Raw genomic sequence first — 23,843 nt, forward strand, 5'->3', positions numbered from 1 at the left:
AACAAAGCTTCACCCGGAAGTGGAAACATTTAACTTCCGGTTAAATAGTATGTCATGTAGAAATAGTTAACATATTGATTATTAATAACGTTAATACATAACCTTAATTTAAAATACTAAACGACTAAAATACCTTTATACGTTGTAAAACCTAATATGTCAATGAAGAAAAAAGACAAGACAAGGCATGTAGTTTAGTTCTTTTTTTTGTCAACGTTTATTTATTCTATATATTCTGAAAATATAATTTAAAAAAGAAGGCAACAGATCAAATAAAAAAACAAATGAAAAAATACTGACAAATTGTACATATTACATCTTTAGATGATGTTGGCTAGAATATGACTTGAAGGCCTAAAAATAAATGCTTATTCTAATTAATCAACCACTTTACAGCTGTGTGCTGACAAGTCTGTGTTGGCCAGGAGCGGGAGCTACAGATAGACTCCCCCACTTGTGTAGAAAACAGAACATTGTACCTGAACAAGAGAATTTACATCTTAATGTTCAACATTTTCAGTCAGTGAAAAGTTTGATAATGTAGTTGTATTGGTTCTTTTTTAAAATGTGTTTTGTGACACCATAAGCGATTCTTTCTTCAATCACAATCAACACTCCTAAACACTCATACCGGCATGTATTACCTCCAGTATTTCTTTGCAGCATCTGTCTTTTTTTACTCCACACAAATGTTTTGACAATTACCTAAAATGGCAAAGTTACATTTCCAGGAAGAGGTTTTTCCAAAGATGTTCCTTGTTTGTTTTTTGTGGACTCCACCATGTGAGTTTTATTTTTTATTTTTATATTTCAGTGAAAACAAATAGCCAAACCCTTAAGAAAAACATATTTTGAATACAGCATATTCTGGTTTGTTTTGTCAACCATTGTACTTAGTACTTCTGATTAGAGGTTGGAGGTCTTTGGTAATGAGGAAACCATCAAGGAACATGCATCATATACAATAAATGACCTGCCCTGTTTATCAGTTTTTAAGGGTTATATTCTGTTTTATGTACTGTGGATCTTTTGTTGTTTGTGTTATGTTATTCCATAGGTTATAGTTAAATGTGAAATTATTTCTTGAAGTTGTTACATGATCAAAAGTGTGCTCTTGTAGGATGGGAGGTTGTTATCATGATTTTATATATACATATACCACGTCTCCTGCAGGTGGGACCACATATAACATATGCAACAAGCAGAAACAAATAAATATGGTCCAAATTTTTTAATCAATTTTTTCCCCAGACTATTTTCAAATTAACCTAAGTTGCATTTTATTGGACTGTGGGAAGAAACCGGAGCCTCCGGGGAAAGCCCACGCTAACACGGAGAGAAAATGCACTCTACACAGAGAGAGAACTGGAGTTGAGCCCAAAACACCAATCCTTCCTCTGTGCGGCTACAGTGCTAGCCACTGCACCACCGTGCCACCTGCTGTGAAGGAAAACTGGGAACAAGAAGAAGAAATTATGACTTATGTTTCAGAATTTGCAGCAAAGAAAATATAATTGAAGGCTGCAAATTCCTCCACACAAGTAAAATTACACTTTCACATATGGACACTTACCTCTGGCTACACTTACCTGTCCACCACCTCTGCTCTGCATCAGAGGACGGTCTTCAGTCGGCCAGCCTCCCGTGGACTTTGAAGCTGTACAGGCATGTGAAGTCAGGATTTCCCCAGTTGCTCTCGACTTACAGTTTGATGAATTTGATGACCTTGTTTTGATGACCCTGAGAGATAAGAGAGGAGCAGCAAGAGAGAGTTAGTTGGGCTGTCAAAGCGTGACAGCAAAAACATGAGCAGATGGTTAGTAAGCTTTATTATGAATATAATGAAAACAGATTGGCCACGTCCCAAACGGGCATGCCATGTGAGAAAGAGCCAGATATCTAGTTCAGTACTTTGTTGTTCTTTATGCATGTAAAAAGTGAGCGGGACAAAAATGTTTGCAGTGAAATCATGGTAAACTTGTGACTTACGTAGATGGTAAACTCTTTTGGGGCGCTGGGGATAGTTTCAGTCTGGGACATTTTCTTTAAAATGTGTCCCAGTGATACATGACTGACCACAGCAGGGTGGGACAGGGCGATGACTATTTGGCCCCACCCACCTTCGAAGGGCCAGCAGCATCCTGGAACCAGATGTGAGTGTCCCTGAGGAAAGAAAGAATGAAAAGTTTGATTTAGGTTGTATGTTGGAGGTATAAAAAATAATAAGCAGTAAAATTCAACAAATCAACTACATGTAGACATCAGCTTGGTGTGTGTAGTACTTACCTGAATAACACAGTTAGGAGAAACTGGTTCTTTCCATATTGGTATTCCAAAAAAACGTCCGCCCTGTTTTTTTTAATTGGAATGTATTGGACGTCAGACGCTTTATAACACTTGCTCCTGCACACAAAAACACAAACACAGAGAGTTAGAAAAATCTCAAAATTAAAAGGCATGTGCATATGCAATACACTTTTGACTGATAAAAACAACAAGCATGATTTAGATGTCATACCTTGTGCCTGCAGAGCAAAGTTCGACCAAGTGTTGGCTACCGGAAGCAGGTAGTTCACATCCTTTTTAAGTGTCCGCAGCTCGTCCTGCAGCTCTTTCAGGCGCTAAGTCATTTCTACATATTCCGCATTAGTGTCCTATAAGTGAGAAGAGAGGAATTAGGACTGCATGCCGGCAACTTTGGGATGTTAAAATTCTGACATGAATGTGTATTTCACTTGTAGGTCAGTGTGGTTATAGTATGCACAGGTAAAATCAAACAAGTTTCTATATAAAAGAGAATAATGAGCTGGTTTTACTGGGGTGGGTGGTGGCTCCAGGTGGTTGTTAGAATTCATAAAGTAGGCAAGTCCTGATATAAGAGACACAAAGCAAAGGAAAAACAAGTTAGGGATTTTTTTTCTCAAAAGGCAGACACAAAAACTTGCAAAGGCATGTACCAGATAGGGGTGTTTGTGCAAGAAGAGATCACTTACCAAAACAGAGGCAGAGGATGGACAAAATGCAGGCAAAGTTGAACATGTGGCTCCTGCTGTTTCCGTCCATGTTCATATCAAAGCTTTCGATGTTGCTGAAACAGGGTCCATTCTCTCGTCAGCTATGAGATGTCCTCCTACGTCTTCTGAAAACAATGGATGTAATGAAAATGAGAAGAGTGTTAGAGCTATGAAGACCTTAAATGATGGACAAAATTGTATTTGACACATAATTACCATTTGTGCACAGAAAGCAGGACTGTGGCACACAGACACAGACAAAAATATCTTACCTTACCTGTATCTGTACGTTAAATATATTGCCTGGGAATCATAGAATTTAATATAAATGTTTGGGTTTTTTGTTTGTTTTTAAAGAAAACATTTAACAGACATCGAATAAGACAAAAAAATAAGCAGGATATGAATATAAAAGAAAACAAGAGCTTATGAATTAAAACCAATATTATTGTAAACTGGAGGCAGTTAAGTCCTAGCAGTGGATCACTGCTGCCACCACGTGTTTAACGGGGGTCATGACTCATGCACACTAAAAGCTGTAGAAAATCTGTACTAACAGCTTCTTATAGCTGTCCACTTGTTATTGGATCATCCAGGATACATGTTAGTACTGATTGTAAACAGGCTCTTAATGACAGAAACAGGGGGATAATGGAACACTCACTTTGAAGACAATTAAGTTTTTAGCTCCTCAGTGTTAAAGCTGCTTAACCTCCTGGAACGGTTCACAGTGCACTTGTGACTGATCTACTGTCTCACTTTGCAAGTTAAATAATAACCCAGGAAACAATTTTCGTATCCTTTTTCTTCTTTGTATATTCTTTCTCTTCTTTTGTCCACTTATGATCACAAATATGTTGCAAAATAAAAAAATTCACGCTGCTTCTGGGGCCTTGTTCAAGTGATATATTTTTGTTGATGGGAACCACAAAATTGGGCTAAAGTATGGCTCTCCGTAAGATTCTGAACAGGTCCTGTCCCTGTTCTATATATAATAACCAACATGTACACAAAGGTTGTTCTCCTTGTATATAAAAATAACTTTCACTCCCTGCAAAGATGTATGTCAAAGATGCATTATTTTGTGGTTAAAGTTAAACAAACAAGGCAAAATGCTACAGAAATATACTGACAATCAAGAGATGATGTTGTAAGATGCATTGCACCTCCTGCTTGTGTCAACACTGCTAACTCCAGATCAGTAATTCTAAATATTAAATGTACTCTTCATTGACAGTACAATGAAAAAGACCTGCCCTCCAATGGTTTTCACCATGTTGCGTTTAGGGATTATAGGTCCTGTGCTGCTATTTGCTTCACAATACAAACACACTTCAAGCCTTAATACAGGGAGTAAATGTCATACTATGGCTGTAATGTTCTTGGTAAATATAGAGCATAATGTGACTTATGCTAATGCTATTTATGGTTTTTACCATGTAACAGTGTGTCCCTAACTTTTGCCCGATAATCCCTTAATTAAAGCAAGCTAAGCCGATTTCACCAAAGAGCGATTTATAGCTATCAAAGACAGCAACCATAGAGTGGAAGTGCAAACCTTTCTCCTGCAAAGATCTATAAAGTAATTCTGCTAAAACTGAACAAGCTCACCTGCTACACTAACTGTGCAGGCTGAGGTGGCCTCTGGGTATCTGCTGCACGATTATAGCAGGGTGCCTTGGGAAGTACACTGTGATTCTCTTGTCGTTCAGTTTCAGTGTTTCACTCAAACACCTTTGAGAGGAAAGAGCCTCCAGCATATCCATTAGTCTGTGCTGGGACGTCACTGTCAGCATTGAGACATCGCGACACAATAAAGATCTACCACATCCACATTCAACACCGCTGCAGGGACATGGGTGAACCGAGGGATGCTGGTGTAACACTGTGTGTGGGGGCTGTGTTTTAGACACACACTCGGAGGCCTTACCGCTACTTTGCTGGCCTTTTCCTGTCTAACAGAGACTTTAGCTCGCAGGGGATATGCTGATTCATTGGAAGGTCTTTCCAAATGTCTCATTCATTTTTCAGCACTGGCACACTGCTGCTGCCAGCTACATGAATAAAGTATATCTGGAGACTCTGCTTGAGCTCAATTGCAAACAGATATGAATGTTTAATGTGTGAAGTTAAACTATGAGCTGTAACTGTTGGGCATTGGAGCAGTATAGTCCTCTCCTTATAAACACATCACCCACTGTATCAGACGGGCAGCAGGTGGGAGCAGCATGCTGCAACCCACGACATCAAAGTCTTTGCAGCAGCTGTACTCGTGCGTACAGTCGAAGCACACCTGGGTGCCACACAGAGCTCTGCTGTCAAACAAGGGAGGCTGTTTCATGTCGGTCTAAGCTGTCTGCCTCTGTCTATTTCCTACATAAAGACAGAAAAAGCTTTTCAACTGTGATGTTAACTCTCAAGTTAATACACACAAAGTGTATATACATGCTGCTTGTGAAGCAGATTATGTAAGCAGACTGGTAGAGCTTTCGGCTCTAGTGTCTCTGGGTGGTATGCAAGCCAAACATGGAAGCTGTAGCCTGAGGCACAACTTATTGATCCGTGTCAGCAGGCCATTGACTGGTGCTGGATATGTGTCAATGTTTGTAATGGGGATGGATAGCTGTCACGTGTGGGTGCAGGCATGCAGAGTGTGTGAGTGTTTGTGTGTGTGTAGGCAGATCCCACAGAGTTTTAAAACATTTGTATATGGAAAGATACTTTGAATAGTATTAGTCTGTGAAGTCAGATATTTGTTTGCAATTATAGAGTCCGCTGAAAACTGTATTAAAACAACATTCAAGCCTATACAAACTGTATATTTCACTACATAACTGTTTGTTTTTTCAGGTAAGCTTTACCTCACGATTTCTATACCTCTGATAAACCATAATAATGTTTAGCTGTGTTTAGGCAAAGGGCACAGACCCATTCCTTTCCCACTTAAACTTTTCCTGTCCACGCCTGCTTCTCTAACCCTCACACATTCTGTACAACGAATGTTGACAATGTTTATTTATGAAGAATAACAGAAATCAGATTGCTTTGTCAAATTTAGGTCTGCACAGCTTTGTAGTGGATTTGGTGCAGCCCACAAGCAGCTGACAGCAGGTTTTCTCTTCCAAATGAAAGACTCTAATTACAGAGAACCAAAAACCCCAAGGTTGTGAGAACCTTTCGCAGATGTATAATGACTAATACAAGATGGCGAGCTTGTCAGGGGAGAATGCAAATCGGCTGTGTGTATCACATATTTAATCATTCACCGCACTGAATCTGGCTTCCTGAATACATTCTGCATGACCTGACCCAGAAGCGCAGCTGTATTGCTATTCACATCTCATCAAGTCGAGGCAGAGTGTTTTCTGTCTGTGCAGGTAGAGAACGATGAGTCACAAAAATGAGACACAGCTTCTACCTGACTTCATTATGTGCAACAGGAGATTGGCAGTGATGCCGACACAAACCAATTTGCATGTGGAAGCCTAAAAGAGAGGACTTGCCCAGTTTGTATCGGCCACCTTGAACGCTTACAGAATAACACCCAGGAATATATTGCCAATCAGAAACATAATTTACCATCCCAGTGAGTGAGCGCTCACTAAAATGGAATCAACTGAAGAAAATGCACTCACTAAGTCAGGGAACCAGCTCTGCCCGGGACCAGCAGCAGTCTTAGCACTCCCAAGTGCTTTTCTTATTCTGGTAATAAATTGTGATGAAAAAAAGGTTGTGCCTGCAGTCAAGACTTTTAAACACTCCCCTGATGGAACAGGTAATAGTGAGCAATACTGTTGACATCTTATTTATAGTTTTCTTTCCCCATTTGCCATAAACACTCTTCCTCTTCCCTGTCGTGGAAAAGAGGAGCCAATTTCCTGTTCCAGTCTTATTTTCCCCCTACTCTTTCAGACCAATTTTTATCTGCAGTATATTGCAATATATTGCAATATATGACAGGCCCTTAGCTGCATCTGAGCTGTTATTGAATTGATGGTATGTTTGATAGAAGTGGCAAATAAACCAAGCTAAACATATGGCTCTCTGTCATACTGAGCTGTTTGAGCTTCACACCAGTGTCAGCAATTCTCTTCTTCATCTTATAGAAACATGCACCTTTTTGCAGTCAGTGTTGTTGATACTATCAGTGTAACAGAGCTTCTACAAAACTCGAGTTAAAAAACAGAAGGATAGAGAAAGCCTGAGGTTGTTTTCTTGTGTGTTTTGATTATTGATTTGTTAGAATGTGGATTTCTTTCAGATCCAAAATATTCAATGTGTAAGAGAGGATTGGGGTGCCTGTTTTCACACAGATGTGTGTGATACCAATGGATAATGGCTTTTTTTATCTTCTTTTTTGTTTCCACTTATAGTTTTAAAAGTTAGCAATTCATAATGTGAGTGTGTGTGCTGAAAAACATGTTTTCTAAATGAAAGACAGAAAGTTCAACGAGGGTCAAAGTCTTGCTATGTTAGATATAAACCATTGAAGCTCTTGCTACTTACTGCATAGCCTTGTAAACAGTGTATAAAATTGGCATTAGGCCTACTGAGAGGCTTACCCTTTCGAGATTTGTAATGTGTGATTCACAATTACAGTACAATCTGACTGTTTGCTTTTGGTGTGATTTATTATCCTATTGCTACCATCAGATTGTTCAAGCAAATATTGCTGTCACAGGTTAGATCCGCTATAAAGGACGGTTCAGCATTTGGATGCAGTTGTAATATTTGTGGATTGTGTAAAAGAGGATGGGATCAGTTATTGTATTTCTTCCGGGTTGAGGTAGTGAAGGGAGGGATGAGCAGTGATGCTGCCTCTGTTTGCCCCGCACTTCAGCAGCCAGGCTCCTCTCTCTCTCTTCCCCCCCCTCCCCTCTCTCTCTCAGTCACACAGACCCAGGCCAGGCAGGCAGAGGCAGCGCGTCCGCCCGGAGAGAGACACAGAACACCGCATAGGGTTGCTGCCGACTGAGCCGTAGCTTTGTCATATTCTGTCTCTTTTAAAATGGATGTCTCCTGTGATACTACCTTCTGACACTGGACTGCGCTCTTGTTGCCGCGGTCAGCGGGAGAAGAAACCTCCTCCCCGGCTCGCTTTTTGAGGTAACTGGTTCGCCTCGACGACACGGAGAGGACCACACTCCCCCCATCGTTAGCCCGCTAAGCTAGCTAGCCACGCTAACTTAGCTGTGATACTTTGAACCGTATCGGCGTCTGTTTTCTGCCTCGTAGCTAGCCTGCGGTCTCCTGCGCCACAGCGGTGGATTGAGGTGCCCCGTCACTCAAGGTAAGCCAACAATATACGCGAAAACACCGTATTATTGCTGTTTTTTCCCCCTCAAGCCTTACTGTCAATAGAGGGCTTGTTTCAGGGAACGTTATCTAGCAGCAGAGCGGCGCTATGGCAGAGAGCTTCTTGTTGACAGAAGCAGCCAAGCAACGGGGATGTGATGCGACTCACCGTTAAGCACACATTATGTCACTTTGCTCTCCTGCTAATTCGCCGACAATTACTGTCCCACAACCGGGCTGAAATGTGTTGAATGAAAGAGAGCTTGCTCTGTCGGTAACAACGACGCTTTCAAACACTTTTTAAGCCATCATATGTGAGCGTTTACTCTTGGTTCTTCGTGAATGGGCCACTGCCAGGTTAACATTATCTTACAGTTGCCGCATTTGACTGCAGCGAGTTCTCTAACGGTCCATTCAAATGACCGTTAGGAGATAACGCCCAGTAACAGCGATACCAGTACAACAATGTTCCTGTTAAAAGTTGAAGTATAAGGTTTCTAAATCGACTGTTTAGTGCTCTCCTTCCTGTTGGACGTTTCCCCATGTATCTGCGAACATTTTCAGAGCTTCAGTGTTGCATCACAGCCTGGAAAGATGAGCTGTACACCCGGAATTTAACCCCTGGTTGTGTCTACTGTGTCCTGATTAGAGGTCAGATGATCTAGAAACTAACTAATGGCCACGCTGAACCTCCTTCCTCCCTTGCTGGGCTGTAGCTTTTGAGGGCCCTCCTCCTCTGTTGAACAGAGGTTAATCACATTTTATGTAATTTAATCACCAGGAGACCTTTTATAGGGTTTGGTTTGGCCTGACCTCTATGTGTGAGTGTGAGAAAGTGAGACTCATTGAGTGAGAGAAAGAAGAGAGAATGAGGGTGCATGAGTGAGCAGGCATTAACTGTAATTATCTCAAGAGATAGGAAATGGATTCACTATCAATCCTGCAAGAGTCTGCTGTAGCAGAGAGGAGCAGATGAAGATGTAGGATTGACAGGGAACCAATTAAATTAATCTGTCATGTTCCTTAAAGTAAGCGAGACGAGGAGCATGTATTATTTATCCCTAGTGTGCGCGTGTGTGGCGTTGCTGGTACGTGTGCAGCAGCAGAATATGCTGTGTAGCTGGAGGGAAGCTGCTGTATCTTTGTGCTACCTGTAGCTTTGGTCCCATGGTGCCTTAACACGAGCTGATCGGCTTTGATCATGCTTTTAACAGCTGTGTGGTAAAGCTGAATTACGTAAAAGACGAATTGAACATATAGGTCAATATCATAAATGTGGTGGCTGTTGCCTTCAAATGTATACAGAACTGAACAGAAGAAGTGTGTTTTTCCTGACCTGGGAAATATGTGTGTCATGTGCAAGACCGTGCCTCAGAGCTGAATATCTAAACACAGCTCAGTGTTAAGGCATGACTGTCCAGCATTGAAAGGAAATGAATCATGTTCCTCATTTCAAGGCCGTGGAGTCGGCATGATGCGTTTCCTGCCCTGTGTGTGTTGACTGTGGTCAGGCCTCAGCAGATGTGTCTGCTTTTGTGTGTGCGACTCTGCTTTTATATCTGTGGCATCTGATGTGAGATTTTTGCAGATTTAGAACATTTTTGACGATCTTTGGGACATGTTTAGCGGGTGAGTATTTGGATGACGAATAAATTAGTTTTGCGTCTAACAAGTGAATGACATGAGGGCTTTAAGCATGTTTTAAAGAGGTGTGTGAGTGATGTAGGTACGTCACTGTGGTCTTAGCTCATATTGAGGGTATGTGTAAGTAATAGGTTGTGTTTCCACTGTGTAATGGTAATACAGGTGGTAATGATAATAATAATAACATGCAATCTTTACAAAACTCCCAATAATAAAGCATTTGCACGGATGCAACCATGATGTTTTATCTTTGTGAGTGTTATTTCCTTGATTTTGCTGCTCAGTGTACGAGATTGAAACTGATGAAATGCTGAAAATGTCTGATATCAGCTAGTATTTGTTAGTGTTTGTCATAGAGGGTGGCTGTGGGACATTTATTGCTCCAAGCGGGTTTGGAACAATAGCTCTATTCTGGCCCATGTCTCCGGAGGGAGGCAGCAGTGTTCGGCGTTCCCGGCACTCTGTGTGCCAGCGAGGCTTGATTTGGGATTGGGTTTCCACAGCCACCTGGAGCTCCGAGCACAGGAATGCCATTGTTCCTTCTTCCAGACTATGGCCGGATCAGACTCACATGCAAACACACACACATACAACGTAAACAGACACATGCATGTGCACACTTAGTACACAACATGCAACAGGAGCTCATACCGGCCTGCGTGTCCCCAAGTACTTAGGTCACCCTGCTTTGTGACGTTGTCATTGCTTATATATAAATAGACAGAACCACTGAGAGCTGACTTTAGCAGCAGAGAAATTAGCTTTCATTTTATAATCAAAGAAACAGTTAGTTTAATAATTTGTAGTTTCACTTTTTGTTTTGTTCAACGACAAAAAATGATCAAACTGCTTAAGACTTAAAGTGAATGAAAAGTGGTTTAAAATGCAATTAGCGCAGGGACAATTTCTCACTTAATAAATACGTTGCTTGACATACAATCAATCAACAGCAACACTGAGGAACAATTAAAAATTTTAGTCATTTATCAAGCAAAAATGTGAGGAATGTTTAGCCTTAGGCTCAGGGAAATGATGACAGATTCTCACTGTTGTCAGTCATTTTCTAGACAAAACCTTTCATAATTGGCAGATTGATTGATCATAAGAGTTATAGTTACCACCAGACTAATATGCAACTAAACTTGAGAAACTGTGACCTTGAAATTCTATTATGAATTCATTAATGTGGGTATAATGTCATAGTGAGAGTAGAGTGAGCGAAGCGACACCTCCTTTGATATCTGTTCCAGCCGGAGAAATGTCACTCTGACTTTGTTTACTCCGAGGTTGTCTTTTTAATCAAATCCTCCTTTCACAAGACAACGCCGAACAATCACCAGCTGTCAGTACGACATGTGATTACTGACTACTTCCCTGCCAGCTACTTCTCAAAAGTGGCTTTTGTTTTTTAATAATGTTGTCTGATCACAGCGCGTCAGGCAGACTTATCTCCATACTTTGCATCCATTGGTTTTTGCTAAAGGTCGATTTGCTTCTCACAGATGCACCTATTTTAGTAACATAATTATTACAAGTATTATTTAGCCTTTACTAGAGAGGCGATGGTTGAGAGTGACAGGAAATTTGTAGGGCGAGAGATGGGGTAATGACATGCAATAAGGTCATATTTATTGGGCCTATTTATATTTTTCTTACCTAAAAAGAAAGCTTGGATGTGCTTCCTGTCTATCTTTCCTACCCGTCTCCAAACTTCTCCTTGATAAAGTGTAGACAGTACAGAAACTCACTCCGGATGTTGATTACAAGTTCAGTTAGATCAGATATAGCCAAGGCCTAAACGGTTGATCTTCAGACAAAGTGAGAGAAACAAACGGCGAGAGAGATGAGAGGGAGAGAGAGAGAGAGAGAGAGAGATAGCCATCAGCAGCATTTAGTGCTTTTTCCTCAGCCCTCGAGGGATTGGAAGCCGGCACTTCAACTTTTGTGTTTGTGTATGTGCACGCGCATATGTGTGTGTGTGTGTGTGTCCTCCGGCTTTCCAGAGGGTCACATTAGGGATAGAGTTGCATGGAAGTGGGTCAGCTAGTGCCACCAGGGAGTCTTGCCAGCTCCCTGCTCGCTCTCAGGCTGGGACCAACTAAAGGCCAGCACAAACATGTGAACCTCAGTTGTGTTCAGTTTATGTTTATGCCTTTGTTTGTGTGTGTTAATTGTAGTTGTGTGTGTTTATGCAAAGACAGTGTGTGTATTTTATGTTTGTCATTCACTGAGATCACACGTTCCTGCCGTGTTCGCCGCACTTTGACTCCTCATAAATAGCTTCTCTTGAAACTCTAAAGCCTCGAAGACAAAAAGAGCAGCTGGTGTAGACTATGGCGCAGTATGTTCCGACTGCATATAGGGCCTCTACAGATGATTCAGAGCCTGTCACACTGTGTGTGTCTCAGCTGGATGGACACCCTGTTTCTGCTGGCATAATGATAAGGAAATAGGATTTAGCCCAGTATTCAGGGCTTATTTCATCTCCTCGCTGCAGTCTCTTGTTTTCTGCATTGGTTCTCCTCTGACAAACAGTGAATGGTCGACTTCTGTTCACGGTTTGCTTGCCTTATGTCCCTGTTGTTACTGTTGAATTGAGAAGACATCATTAGGTAATAAGTAGACAGTAATATAAGCTCAGTACAAAAGTGAATTATAGCACAATATCGCAGAGATCACACTTCCATTCAAAACCGCTGCTCCCTTTTTTTTAACAATGAGGAGGTCTTGTGGGCACTGCTGGTCAGGTGTGCTTAGGTGTGAAAATGGGAAGTGTCAGCTGCAAATAGTGCTCTGTAATTATTATTATTATTCTTCAAATCTTTGTGGTGAAACTTTCTGGGAACAGCTAAAATCTGTGATGCCTCATTGTGGTTAAGATTACATAAATATTTTGCAGAAGCTAGTCCCAACTTGTAAGTGATCTGCATTCCAGCAAATGAATGATGGCTTCCTTAGCAGACACTGTGACTTGCTTGTTGTTGTCGCTGTGAACAGGGTGGAAACTTTTAAGACATTTAGAATGGTTAACACAAATGAGGCAAAGTTGTAGCATTTGCTGAGACAAAATTTGTTTTAATGTAATTAGGGGCTTTTGTTTTGAAACGACTCTGATCATGGGAAAGTTTCTGCAGGTCGTAACAGTGACATTAGTGAGGATAAACGGTCAAATGAAATATCAAAGAGTGACAGGTTTCATGTATTAGCATCCCCTATAGACACGAGCTCTTTGGTTAGTTGTAGGATTTTAATTAAAGTGTATTTTAAAAAGTATTTTCAAAATAAAACTGGATCTACAGAGCTTTTCCACTTCTTTCAGCTCTTTTTTTGTTTGTTTTATGGGGTGCAACCTCTTCTTTCTTTTATGTTTACTCATCAATTTCAACATGTATAAATCACAAGAACATCAGTTTGTAAAGGTTTTATGTCCGTCATGTGTTCAGAGATCCAAATAGTCCAAAAAATCAGTAACTGCTGGTTAAAGAACAAAACCGGTTCTATAACCAGCAGGGACTCATAAATCCTAATTATCAGTGAGAACTACACAAATCAAAAAGACGAAGCTTCACCGTGGGAATTGCGTGTTAGTTTTGGGATGTAGATATTATGATGGTGAGTAAAAAGCATCCAAATCATTTTCTGTTACTGGAAAGACAAAATTCATTATTTATGTCAATGTTGAACCCAACTTCCTTTTGTGTTGTTGGTATCTAAATCCTATTTTCCCACATCCCCTTTACACCTGAACCTATCAATACAACGTTGTTAGCTTGAATGAAATCCAGTCAGACCTGAAATTACAATTGACTTCTTGTTGGAAGTGCAACAGGCTTTTCCGTCACTCTCTGTACTCTGTACTACTCATCCTACGACGTGTCTGACTTCATAAACAGAACCTTTGCGAGGAAGTTAAGGAGGAACCTTGAACACCTGAACAGAGCGAGGTAACAGGAACTGCAGCAGCTCGGCCGGACAGCATCGGGTAACCCTGGACACAACGTTCAGCTTAACGACAATTCCCGTCTTTGTAAGAGTGTTCATGTGTCCGTGTCGCTTACAGCATCTGTTTCAATGTGTGATATGACCCAACAGGAAAAGACATAGTTTCCATGGAGACAGCCCTCCTTGCCCCCCACACCCCCTCCTCATACACACACTCACCCCCACCATAGGAGGAAGTGGAATATGTCCAATTTCTGCTGACTCGCTGAGAAACAATGGTGTTACACCAGGATGTCTCTCGTCTCTCTGGCCAGGATTGAAAGTTTGTGGGCCTGTTAATGTGCACGTAAAAAAAAGATTATATTAGGAAGAACAGTTGCAGATATTTTTTACGTCTAATTTTGAATAGAGCTCAAGTTGATTTAAAAAGACTCCATCTTTTTTGTTGTACTGTTAAACAACCTTTTGGTCATGTCCAGAGTTTGGAAGCAGCCTGTATGACTCTATACACTGTATGACTCTCACTATCGAAGGTGAGACAACAATCTCAAGGTGCTTCAGATCATGAAATTTTGCAAACATAACCGTAGGCAAAATGTCTCTCCCAAATAGAAGAGTACAGAAAGAGTGAAGAGAACCAGTGGAGGGCATAAAGGACAGACCCCTGCTGTGGGAGCTCTGTGCTCTGTCTTCGTTGTGTGACAGAGCCAGCTATCTGCCCCAGGCTCACCCTGACCCAGGTACACTTCTCCCCCCCCCGGGCACACACAACCATCCATCTCCAGCTCTTATCTGCTACCAGGCTGCTCCTCTGACTGTCTGCGTGCATGTGTGTGGGGTCCCTGTGTTTGTGTGTGTGAGGACTCTTTGAGTGCAGTTGTTCTGGCCCGGTCACACTGATAGCCATATCAACAGTCACTCCTGGCTGATGGACTGCAGAACAACAGGCCCATTGTTTTTGTGAGTGCGCGTGTGTGCGCGTGGACGTGTATGCTAAGCCATCACAAATTGCATTTCTACGAGCCACAAATGTCAGATGCACTGTGCTCATGTATCTTGGGAATGTGTGTGTATGTTGTGTGTGCGTGCTGCAGTGTAATCTGCCAGAGGCTGGGATGTGGGTCAGTGTGGCTGCAGCTCTGCAAGGAGGGACAGCAGCAGGATACTGCCTCTGTGCTTACTGTAGGGGGACTAGCAAAAACATGTTTCGTAATAATACAAAGCAAATCAGAGGACAACTTGCACTTTGCACTTGAGCTTTGACTTTTTTAATTAGTGCCTTTTCTGTGCATTTTCACCCACGCCTGATACACAGTGCTTTGGCAGTTAAAGCCATTATAGCCTTCTTTGCGTGTGCTTTGACACATGTCAATGAAATGTGCATGTGTACAGAGCTAGCCTCATTAGAAACAGGGTCTCTAGAGGCACGGTGTTAGAAATGGAGATGAAGATCGGCATGTCTTAATAACGCTGGAATGGACGAGGATGGCCAGATTAGTCATACCTTGGGGCTCATTGTGGAATTCACCTGCAGCCATTAAGCCAAAGTTATTGCTGAACATTTAGAGCGCACAAAGAAAGCTGATTGGAGGTTATGTAGTGTGACAAGAAGCATATGTGTGCGCGTTGAGGAGCTTTTGACCTCATGACGGGGCTGTTTAAATGAAGTATTGATTGCACAGGCTTGAGTGGGAGATTTGTGTGTGTGTAGGAGTGTGCGTATGTTGAGTCGTATGATGGCTGGAGATGGATACTATACACATGTGAATTAACTCAGCAGGCTCAGCTCATCAGCTCTGTAATATTTGGTCTCCATAAGTCATCCTAACTCTGTGTTACATTAAAAGCACTTACTCTGCTTTGTAGGGAAAAAAGGATCATTAGTGTTTTTGCTGTGTAAGCAGATAAAAAAACAGCCTCCGTTAATAATCTGAAAATGAGTTAACCCTTTGAGCTGCAATAGAAATGGTCTGCCAGTGCCTATATTGGTACTTTGGCTTAATGTGATGCCTTTCTTGAAGTATTAAAAGCTCCTATGCTTATACGCCTTTCCCACCAAACTTAGCGCTTTGATGCAGGTTTTTCAGACACGGGAATGCCGATGGTCTTTTTTCCCATTGCCAGTGGAGTATACTCTTTTCGGTCTCTTTTCTGCTGGGAACAGGGGCGAACAACAAACTTCCCCTCGGATTAGAGGGAGCTCTCTCACCTCTCTGTCTTGCCAGTGTTGCTGCGTCTTGCACGAAACACAGAACAAATTCGCCGTTGTATGTTGTTCTTCTGTATTTACTTGACAGCGGCCGGAATTTCAAAGTCAATAAGTACAATTTAAAAATGTGTTTCATCAAATTTTCATCCATAAAAACAGAATACATATTAATAACAATATTGAATAATAAACATGAAAATTATGTTCTTAACACTCCTCACACTACATTTTATTTAGTGGAAAGATGTTTGGTAGTTTCATCTGCATTACAGACACATTTATTGTGATGTCATTTATTGAGTATCTTGAAATACCCAGAATTATGTAAGTTAAAAACAGTATTATTATGTAAGTTAAAACAGGATTATGAAAACAACGATCTCTCAGGGCCAGACTGCTGCCTCCAGCGCTGCCACAACCGCCCACACATCAGCACCAAGTTTTACATCACACGTATTGTAACATAATAATATTATCAACAAACATAGATAGTGATGAAGCGACAGATGGCCTGAGGCCTTAGCTTTCTATTGCAAAAAGAATAACTACTCTATTTTAGTTTTCATTGTAGAGTGATTTAAACAGAACCATGTGAAATGCACGTTGTAAAGAAGTGCGAGGAAGTCTTTCCTTGGTTGGGAATGTTGCCTGGAGCATCTGAACACACAGCTGGGGGCATGCGCGCACTTAAGCCTGATCCTGTTAACACGGCTGCTGGCCAGTGCAGAGACGAGCCTGGAGATATGGAACCGACAACCAATCACAAGCCTCCAGATGTCACCAAAACACACAGAGATGGATGGGAAAGTTTGGGGCTAAATCTGTTCTGTGTAATCAGTCAGGACACAGAGGAGGGAAGGTGTGTGTGTGTGTGTGTGTGTATCCCTGTCAGGCCTGTTAGAAGCATACCCTCTGTACTCTGTACTCTCCGTAAACAGGAAGCAGATCTCTCTTTCTCTCTGTTACTCTCTCCTTTCATGTGTCCTTTTCTGTCCTCCCTTGGTCCCTCTTTGTTCTTTCTCCTACCCTCCCCCCCTCTGTGAGGACATACAGTAGATCCAGAAAGTGACAGGTCCCCAGCTCCCATAGCACTACCTTATTATAGAAAGTAAAGCAAGCTGTTGTGTTCTATCCAGGTTAAGTGAGACAGAGTGGCGTGTCCAGCTGCTTCTTACCTATTTTTCTCCACGCTCTATTCCTGGTATTCCTGTTTTTCCTCCCTGGGCTTCCCCTGGAAAGCTGTCAGAAATGTTGAACTACAGTTGTTGTCATCTTTTGTTACTTTTCCTCCAGTCCCTATTTAGCATGGATTCGGTGTTTGTGCGTGCAAGAGGGACTGCAGGCTCCTCTGGGCCTTCCTTTCCCACACCACTGGAGAGTGTGACAGGCAGGCCTGCATGGAGGTGGAGGTGGAGGTGCAGTTGGCACAAGATTGACAGGGCACTGTTTGTTATCATCTTTGGACTCCCTCTGTTACAGCATATGCTACACGCAGAGTCACATAACACATGTAGAAACCCTGGCTGAGAACCAAACACACACAAACACACACTTCATACTCATAGGAAGCTCTCACAGGGTTTTAAGAAAAGACACCTTTCTTCCTGTCTCTCCTCTCTGTCTTTCTCTGGCCGTCTTTCGAGAGAGAGCGGAACAGTTTAGTTTTATGCTTCGCCATGGCCGGTTGGTCACACTGTGTTCACGCTGAGCTTGGAGAATTGTGAAGGACCGATTTAACTGTCTGTTAGTTTAGGCTCAGCCCACACTACCCTCTAAATTGTCCAGAGCAAAGGTTGTTTCAGGGCTCCTCAGCCTTGTCTGGCTCTATTCCTGCTTTCAAGGCCCGGAGCCCTCAAGCTTCAGCATGCCAACTTCATCTTGCAAGGTGTTATGTGGGAAGAGCATGCATAGACCACATGATGTGTGTGCTAAGTGATTTCTGGTAGCCGAAACAGAGCATGCGCTTGCGAGCAGAGATTTCATCATTAGTCCGCCCATGAGCTCATCCTCACTTCTGCACTTGTTAGTCTGCCTAACTCGCTGGTCTTTTGGATATATGACAGGGGTGACGTCCACACAGACTGAATGGAAAGAGGCCTGCGTGGGAGAAGAGAAAGACTTGGCGACTTCACTCAGGGAGTGTTCAGCGGGGAAAGAGATGGAGGCAGAGTAGGGTGGGATGTTGAGGACTCAGCCTTTTGGCTGCCAATGCTGCTTTCTCTGTTCTCAGCTGGTCACAGCTGAAACAAAGAAAAGTACAAAAGAGAGGAATTAAAAGAAAACTAGGAAGCAGAGAATTGGAGTTGCACTCATCCAACTTTTTCCCCCACAACACAAACTCTGAGACCTAGACTCAGGGTGTCTGCCAATTCACAACACAGTCAATATAATGCTTCTGTGTGCATTGATGTAAGTCTACACTATCATTCTGTTTGTGGATGTTTTTCTAACCATATTCGGCTCCACAGTTAAAGAGATTGTGTACCCATCATGCATAAACATCAGCTAGGTTTTTACCATATCCAGACTTGAGGGCTTAACGCATCAAAATAAGCTCACTGCAGGAACTCATTGGAGCAGAACAGAAAACTATATTTAATGTGGACTGCTTACGTCTGGCCAAAACCTGATCAGCTTTATAAGGTCAGTATGGGAACTGACACCAATACACCAGATTATCTAAGTGCATTCCTACACACAATGGGTGTTTTGGGATTGAATTGTTACGGTGAAAAATGTGATCATGTTATAGGACAGATTCTTGCAGGAGATTTACTGCGCCTTACAACAACACCAATCCCCTTAACCTGCAGTCTACACGCCGCACACACAGCACATCCGTGTCTCTGCTCCCTGCATGCTTGAGTCAGTGCAGTGTTGGCCTACAAAATGTCATGTTCCACTGGCACAGCTCACTGTTTGGACAGGTCCATCTCTGCTCACTTGCTCTGCATTACACATCTGACTAAGTGTCCATCTGTTAGCCTAACCACTGAGGCATCACATCTCGAGGTGTGTGCTTCTTTGTGTTGAGAGCAGGCCTGTTTTACAGCAGCTGTATGTATTACAACTCCCTTTTGTGGTTGTAAGGACAGGGGTGGGGTTTACATTTATTAAGAAAACAAATAATACCCAGGTGGCAGAAAAGCTGTGGTGGCTGCATATGTTGGAAGACCTCCCAGCTTTGCTGCACTGCTGGAGACGAGCCCAGTAAAACACACAGAGTATATCACTCATTCAAATTAAATATGTTGTATTAGCAGCGCAATAATTATGTTTATTATTGCCAAATCATTATGAACAAGGTTGACGTCCTAATTCTGCGCCTCAGTGTGTTAACTTGTCTCTTGTGCTCTATGTGGTTGCTCTTTTGGCAGTTTCGACTGAAGCATGAGACGGGCAGAGAGCAGCATGAGGAGAGGACGCGGGTTTCTCTGCAGGCAGAGGCAGAGATGGGTTGCTGTTTGCACTGCAGTTTTGTGTGTGGTTCTGTAGGTTTCTTTTGTGATCTGTCAGGGGAATCTCATGAGTATTTATAGACGCTCTCGCTCGTCCTGCTTCCAATTTGCAGATGGATTACGTTCCACTCAAACTTTGTGGAGGTGTGTGTAAGATGAAGAGGGAGAAACGAGGGATGGAAGAGAGGCGGTTTGCGACATGCATGTGAGACCGAGAGTGTAAAGTAGGGAGCAAACGAGGAGGGATGACTCACCCTGGAGGAGACACCTTAGGTGGCCAGGATCCTTCACATACTGAGGCATACCTGCACTGCAGTACAGCCTCCTCACACTCCGTAACGCAGGAGTGTGTGGGCTGGCAGGACGAGATTAATGGTACAGCTCTTCTTGTATTACAAACTTCTAATACACACATGCACATACACAGACTGGCACTATGAAATCCCAGTGGACCCGAATGATGACTTGGCTTTAAAGTAGGCCAAGGACCAGATTGAAGGACACACACACATAAGCCCAAACTGAGTCATATTCACTCTCATCTTTATTCTCTGCGGATTTTTCAAAAATAGCAGATTAATCCAGCGAAATGAGCAGTTCTGAGAATCCGTCAGTTGTCCATCCCGATATCCCTCTGTCTTCTCCCTCGCTCTCTTTTCATCCCGCTCCAAGGCCGGCAGAGTCTTTGGCTGTGTTTGACCTTTGGCTGGCGTTAAAGGAGGGAGGATGATGGATTTATATCAACACACAAAGAGAAACGGCGCTAGGCAGACAAATGTAAATGATTGACATCTGGAAACATGCGTGGTGACACTGTGACTCTGACTGTGTGATTATGTGAGAGGCATGAGTGTTATTACTGTGCGTGCGAGCCAGGAAGTGTGTTTGAAGCCGTTGACTGACAACCTTCTCTTCGTCTTCCTGTGGTTGCTCAGCGGTTAAACATCCCCAAGCTGCCATCAGCACGCTCTCTGCCTCTTTTCCAAGCCATTTGGTACAACCACAGTCCCCAATGCATGTACTGTTACTGAAATGCTAAAGAGATGAATGAGTGAGACAAAGCTCCTTCAGGATGTTTCCGGACTTAGACTCTCTGTGTGTGTCAAGATCACCCGAGGATTAAGAATTTATATTTAACTGCTTAGCATGCATGCTGGCTTTTCACACCCTTGGCTAAACAGTGTTTTAAGTCTCTGCCTGTTTCTGTCTTTTTCAAGGAGCATGTTTGAGTGACAAGAGGAGGAGGAAGTGGGATCTCTGACGCTCCGCCCCCCTGCTGGTGGAGCACCCTGCACATCTGACCAGAGACCGCTTTAGTCACCTGAACAGGTACGGGTATAAGTGTGATGTAACTGAGCACCAGGTTAGCTTAGCCTCTTCAGTCAACCTGCATTTTACACAAATACTTAAATACTATCACTTTTTTTTTTTTAATGAAACCTTTATTTAGACAAGTCATCTCATGGAGACACAAGCTAATACTCAAGAGAGACCCGATCAAGACAGCAAGCAGAGATACACACAGGCAGGATCAGCAAACAAAACAAGAAGTGCAAAAGTAGCAAGTGACAGTCTGATAAATAATAAACTGAGTTGCGTGCTTTAAATAGGATTGGGCAAATTTGTGAGTAATGCATTATTTGTAAAAGCACCATGTCCTGTCTTTTAAGAACAGCCTTTTTATCAGTTGACAATAGTCTCTGTGTTCTCTCTTCAAAGCCTCCCTGGTACAAGTTATACATTTGAGAAAGAGCTGATTTGAACGATTGTGGATTCAGTTTCTGGAACACTTTCTCTTATTTGCTCGTGGCACTCTAAGAGGATTTGGTTTGAGAAAGTAAAAGCAAAGTGTAATGTGAAGTCTGTCACATTTTTCCCATTTTTGGGTAGAGATAAAAGCTAGAGGTAGACTGTTAAAGCGGTTAGTAAGCAGGGAGGCCCTGCTGTGCAGCCAGAGCCTCGTAAATCCGGCCTAACGCTGAGAGCAGCTCACAAACAGGCGAGGCCAGGCACACAAAGCAGCCAGAGCAAACTGAAAGTATTGTTTAGTATTGATATGATCAAGGTGTGTGTGTTAACTCCAATTAACACTCTATTTTTGTGTGTTAATTGTCTGAATGGTGGTTTTAGGTTGAGAGTAAATGTGGGATAATGAGCTGTTAAATGAATAATTGGATAACACTGGCGTCACACTGACGCTGATGCTGTGGTTTTCTTTTCTTACATCTGCTGTAAATGTGTATTTGCGTGTGTGTGTCTGCGGTTTTCTGTCGTCAAGCAGCTGGGCTCACAACAGCCATCAAGGGATCCCCCCTGTGACAATAATGTGTATTGATTTTGGCCGAAAATGCCTGTATGACTGGAGATTGAAAGTGTTTAATTCCACTTTGCGCCTGTGCCAAGCTTTGCATTGGTAATCAATCGCTGCTGGGACTTTACCGCCACCGTGGGCAACTCTGTGTTTTACTTTCTGGGCCTTTCTTACTCTGACTTCTAAAAGTTCTGTTCCTCTGTTTCTCACCATAAAGCTATGTTACCCAGGGTTCATATTTTTTTTCATACATTAACTTTCATGATGAGAAAGGAGGTGGTCTGAAGTGATCCACACTGTAATCCCATGTGTTTTTATATAAATAGGACTATACTTATGCAAAGTAGACCTATATGTAGTGAATCCACAGACAGATGTGTGCACTCTCTTTTCCTCTCCTTCCCACCCAGACCTTGTCTCACTCTCCTGCTCTTTGCGACCGGTCTGTGTGTGAAGTCAAGGTTTTGACCTGGAAATGAAGTGACCCTCGCCAAAAGCGACTGTGTACTTTGACTCCAGCATAGAGAGCAATGGAGCTGGCCCCTCGATGTATTTCACTTCCCTTATTTTAGTCTGTGTCTTGTTTTGCTTCTCAGTTAAGAGACATAACCACTGTAAAGAACATCGCCCGGCCCATCAGCGTCATCGTGGAAACTGTAAAGCTTTGTCAAGCCCACATGACCCAAAGACAGCTTGCACACTTTAAAGGCACCATCTCTGCTTTCTCTCTTTGAAGACTGACAGCATGCTTTTTAATGACTGTGAGCAAGCATATAAACTATGTTAATAGTTTGTTATAAAGCAGCACAAACTTTTTAATGTGTTGTAAGTCAAATCCTCCCCTCTCATTGCCCCTTGCTCATATATCTTCCATCTCCCTCCCTTCCTCTTCATTTTCATTTACACATATAAAATGCCCAGAGGGGAGGCTCCTCGCTCCTGGTCGTAAACTGCAAAGCGAGCAAAGCTCTGGATCCTCTTGCACCAGACTTATTACCAAGTGGTTGTGAGAAAAACTGGTTGTGCAATCTCTAAAGGGGGATTAAGCCCGTGGAGAAGAGGAGAGGAGGGGATATGAAGAGAGACACAGAGAAGGATGTGAAGGGGGAAATTGTGTTCTCGTAGCGGAGTAGTGATGGCAACCGCTCTTGAAAGGAGACTACATCACTAGGAGACGGACAAGGTGGGGGGTGGGGTGGCTGAGAGAAAGAGAGAGCGAGATGCCCAGGATGGAGATATAAAAGAAGGATGGAGGGAACGTGATATGTTAATGGATCCGGTAGATGGAGAGTTGGAGAATTGTGCGGCTGTTTAGTGTCATAGTAAGCCACGATGTGAGAGAGAAGAGACTTCAAAGACAACATAAACTACACCGACGCACACACATGCAACACACGCAGTAAAGCACGACCCAGGGCTGTGAGGGTGAGCGCAGAGGAGACCTGAGGTGTCCGCTGCCATGCCTGATTAGAAATACTGTGAGAGGAGCTGTAGAGCCGAGAGACAGCGGCGGGAAAGTGTGTGTGCATGTGTTAAGTCAATGTACATGCGTATAAATCTTCCTCTGCTGCTGCCGGAGCGCAGCTGCCTGTTTTTTACCCTCACTGGGATCTAATAGCATTCAGGGAAGCAGGTTGACATCTCTCTGACAGCGTTTCTACATGACTTTGTGGGAGTATATGCAAGCGTTTGTGTGACGGAGTGCTTCCACGTCGGTGTCTGAGCACACTGATCTAAGTTTGGCATGTGTGCCTGGCTCTGCAGGGAAAGATGCAGGGTTAGGTGAAAGAAGGAGCCTCATCCAAACTTCTGCTGGGATATCAGACTTTTTCGTGCTGCTGCATTGGGGTCGAGCGAGGCCGGCACGATCCAGCAGAGGTCAGAGAGACATAGAGGAGAGGGATTGTGGTGTTGGAATTTCAGGCTTCCCACTGGTGCTGGAATTTCAACAATTTTGAGAGGAGCGATCC

The 23,843-nt window shown here is 42.8% G+C and overlaps 1 protein-coding gene across 1 annotated transcript in view; it reads left to right on the forward strand.

The window, feature by feature from the left end:
• The first annotated feature begins 7,952 nt into the window (after positions 1–7,952).
• galnt1 (UDP-N-acetyl-alpha-D-galactosamine:polypeptide N-acetylgalactosaminyltransferase 1) overlaps positions 7,953–23,843 on the forward strand; it is a 36,813-nt gene continuing 20,922 nt past the window's right edge. Inside the window, exons 1-2 of the mRNA XM_069656059.1 lie at positions 7,953–8,304; positions 20,780–20,891. The gene's annotated coding sequence lies outside the window, so the exon portion shown is untranslated. The remainder of the gene's footprint in view (positions 8,305–20,779; positions 20,892–23,843) is intronic.

This window comes from Semicossyphus pulcher, unplaced genomic scaffold, assembly GCF_022749685.1.
Source record: "Semicossyphus pulcher isolate SPU_LCO1_2020_fin unplaced genomic scaffold, fSemPul1.0.p SCAF_9, whole genome shotgun sequence".
Classification (NCBI taxonomy): Eukaryota; Metazoa; Chordata; class Actinopteri; order Labriformes; family Labridae; genus Semicossyphus; species Semicossyphus pulcher.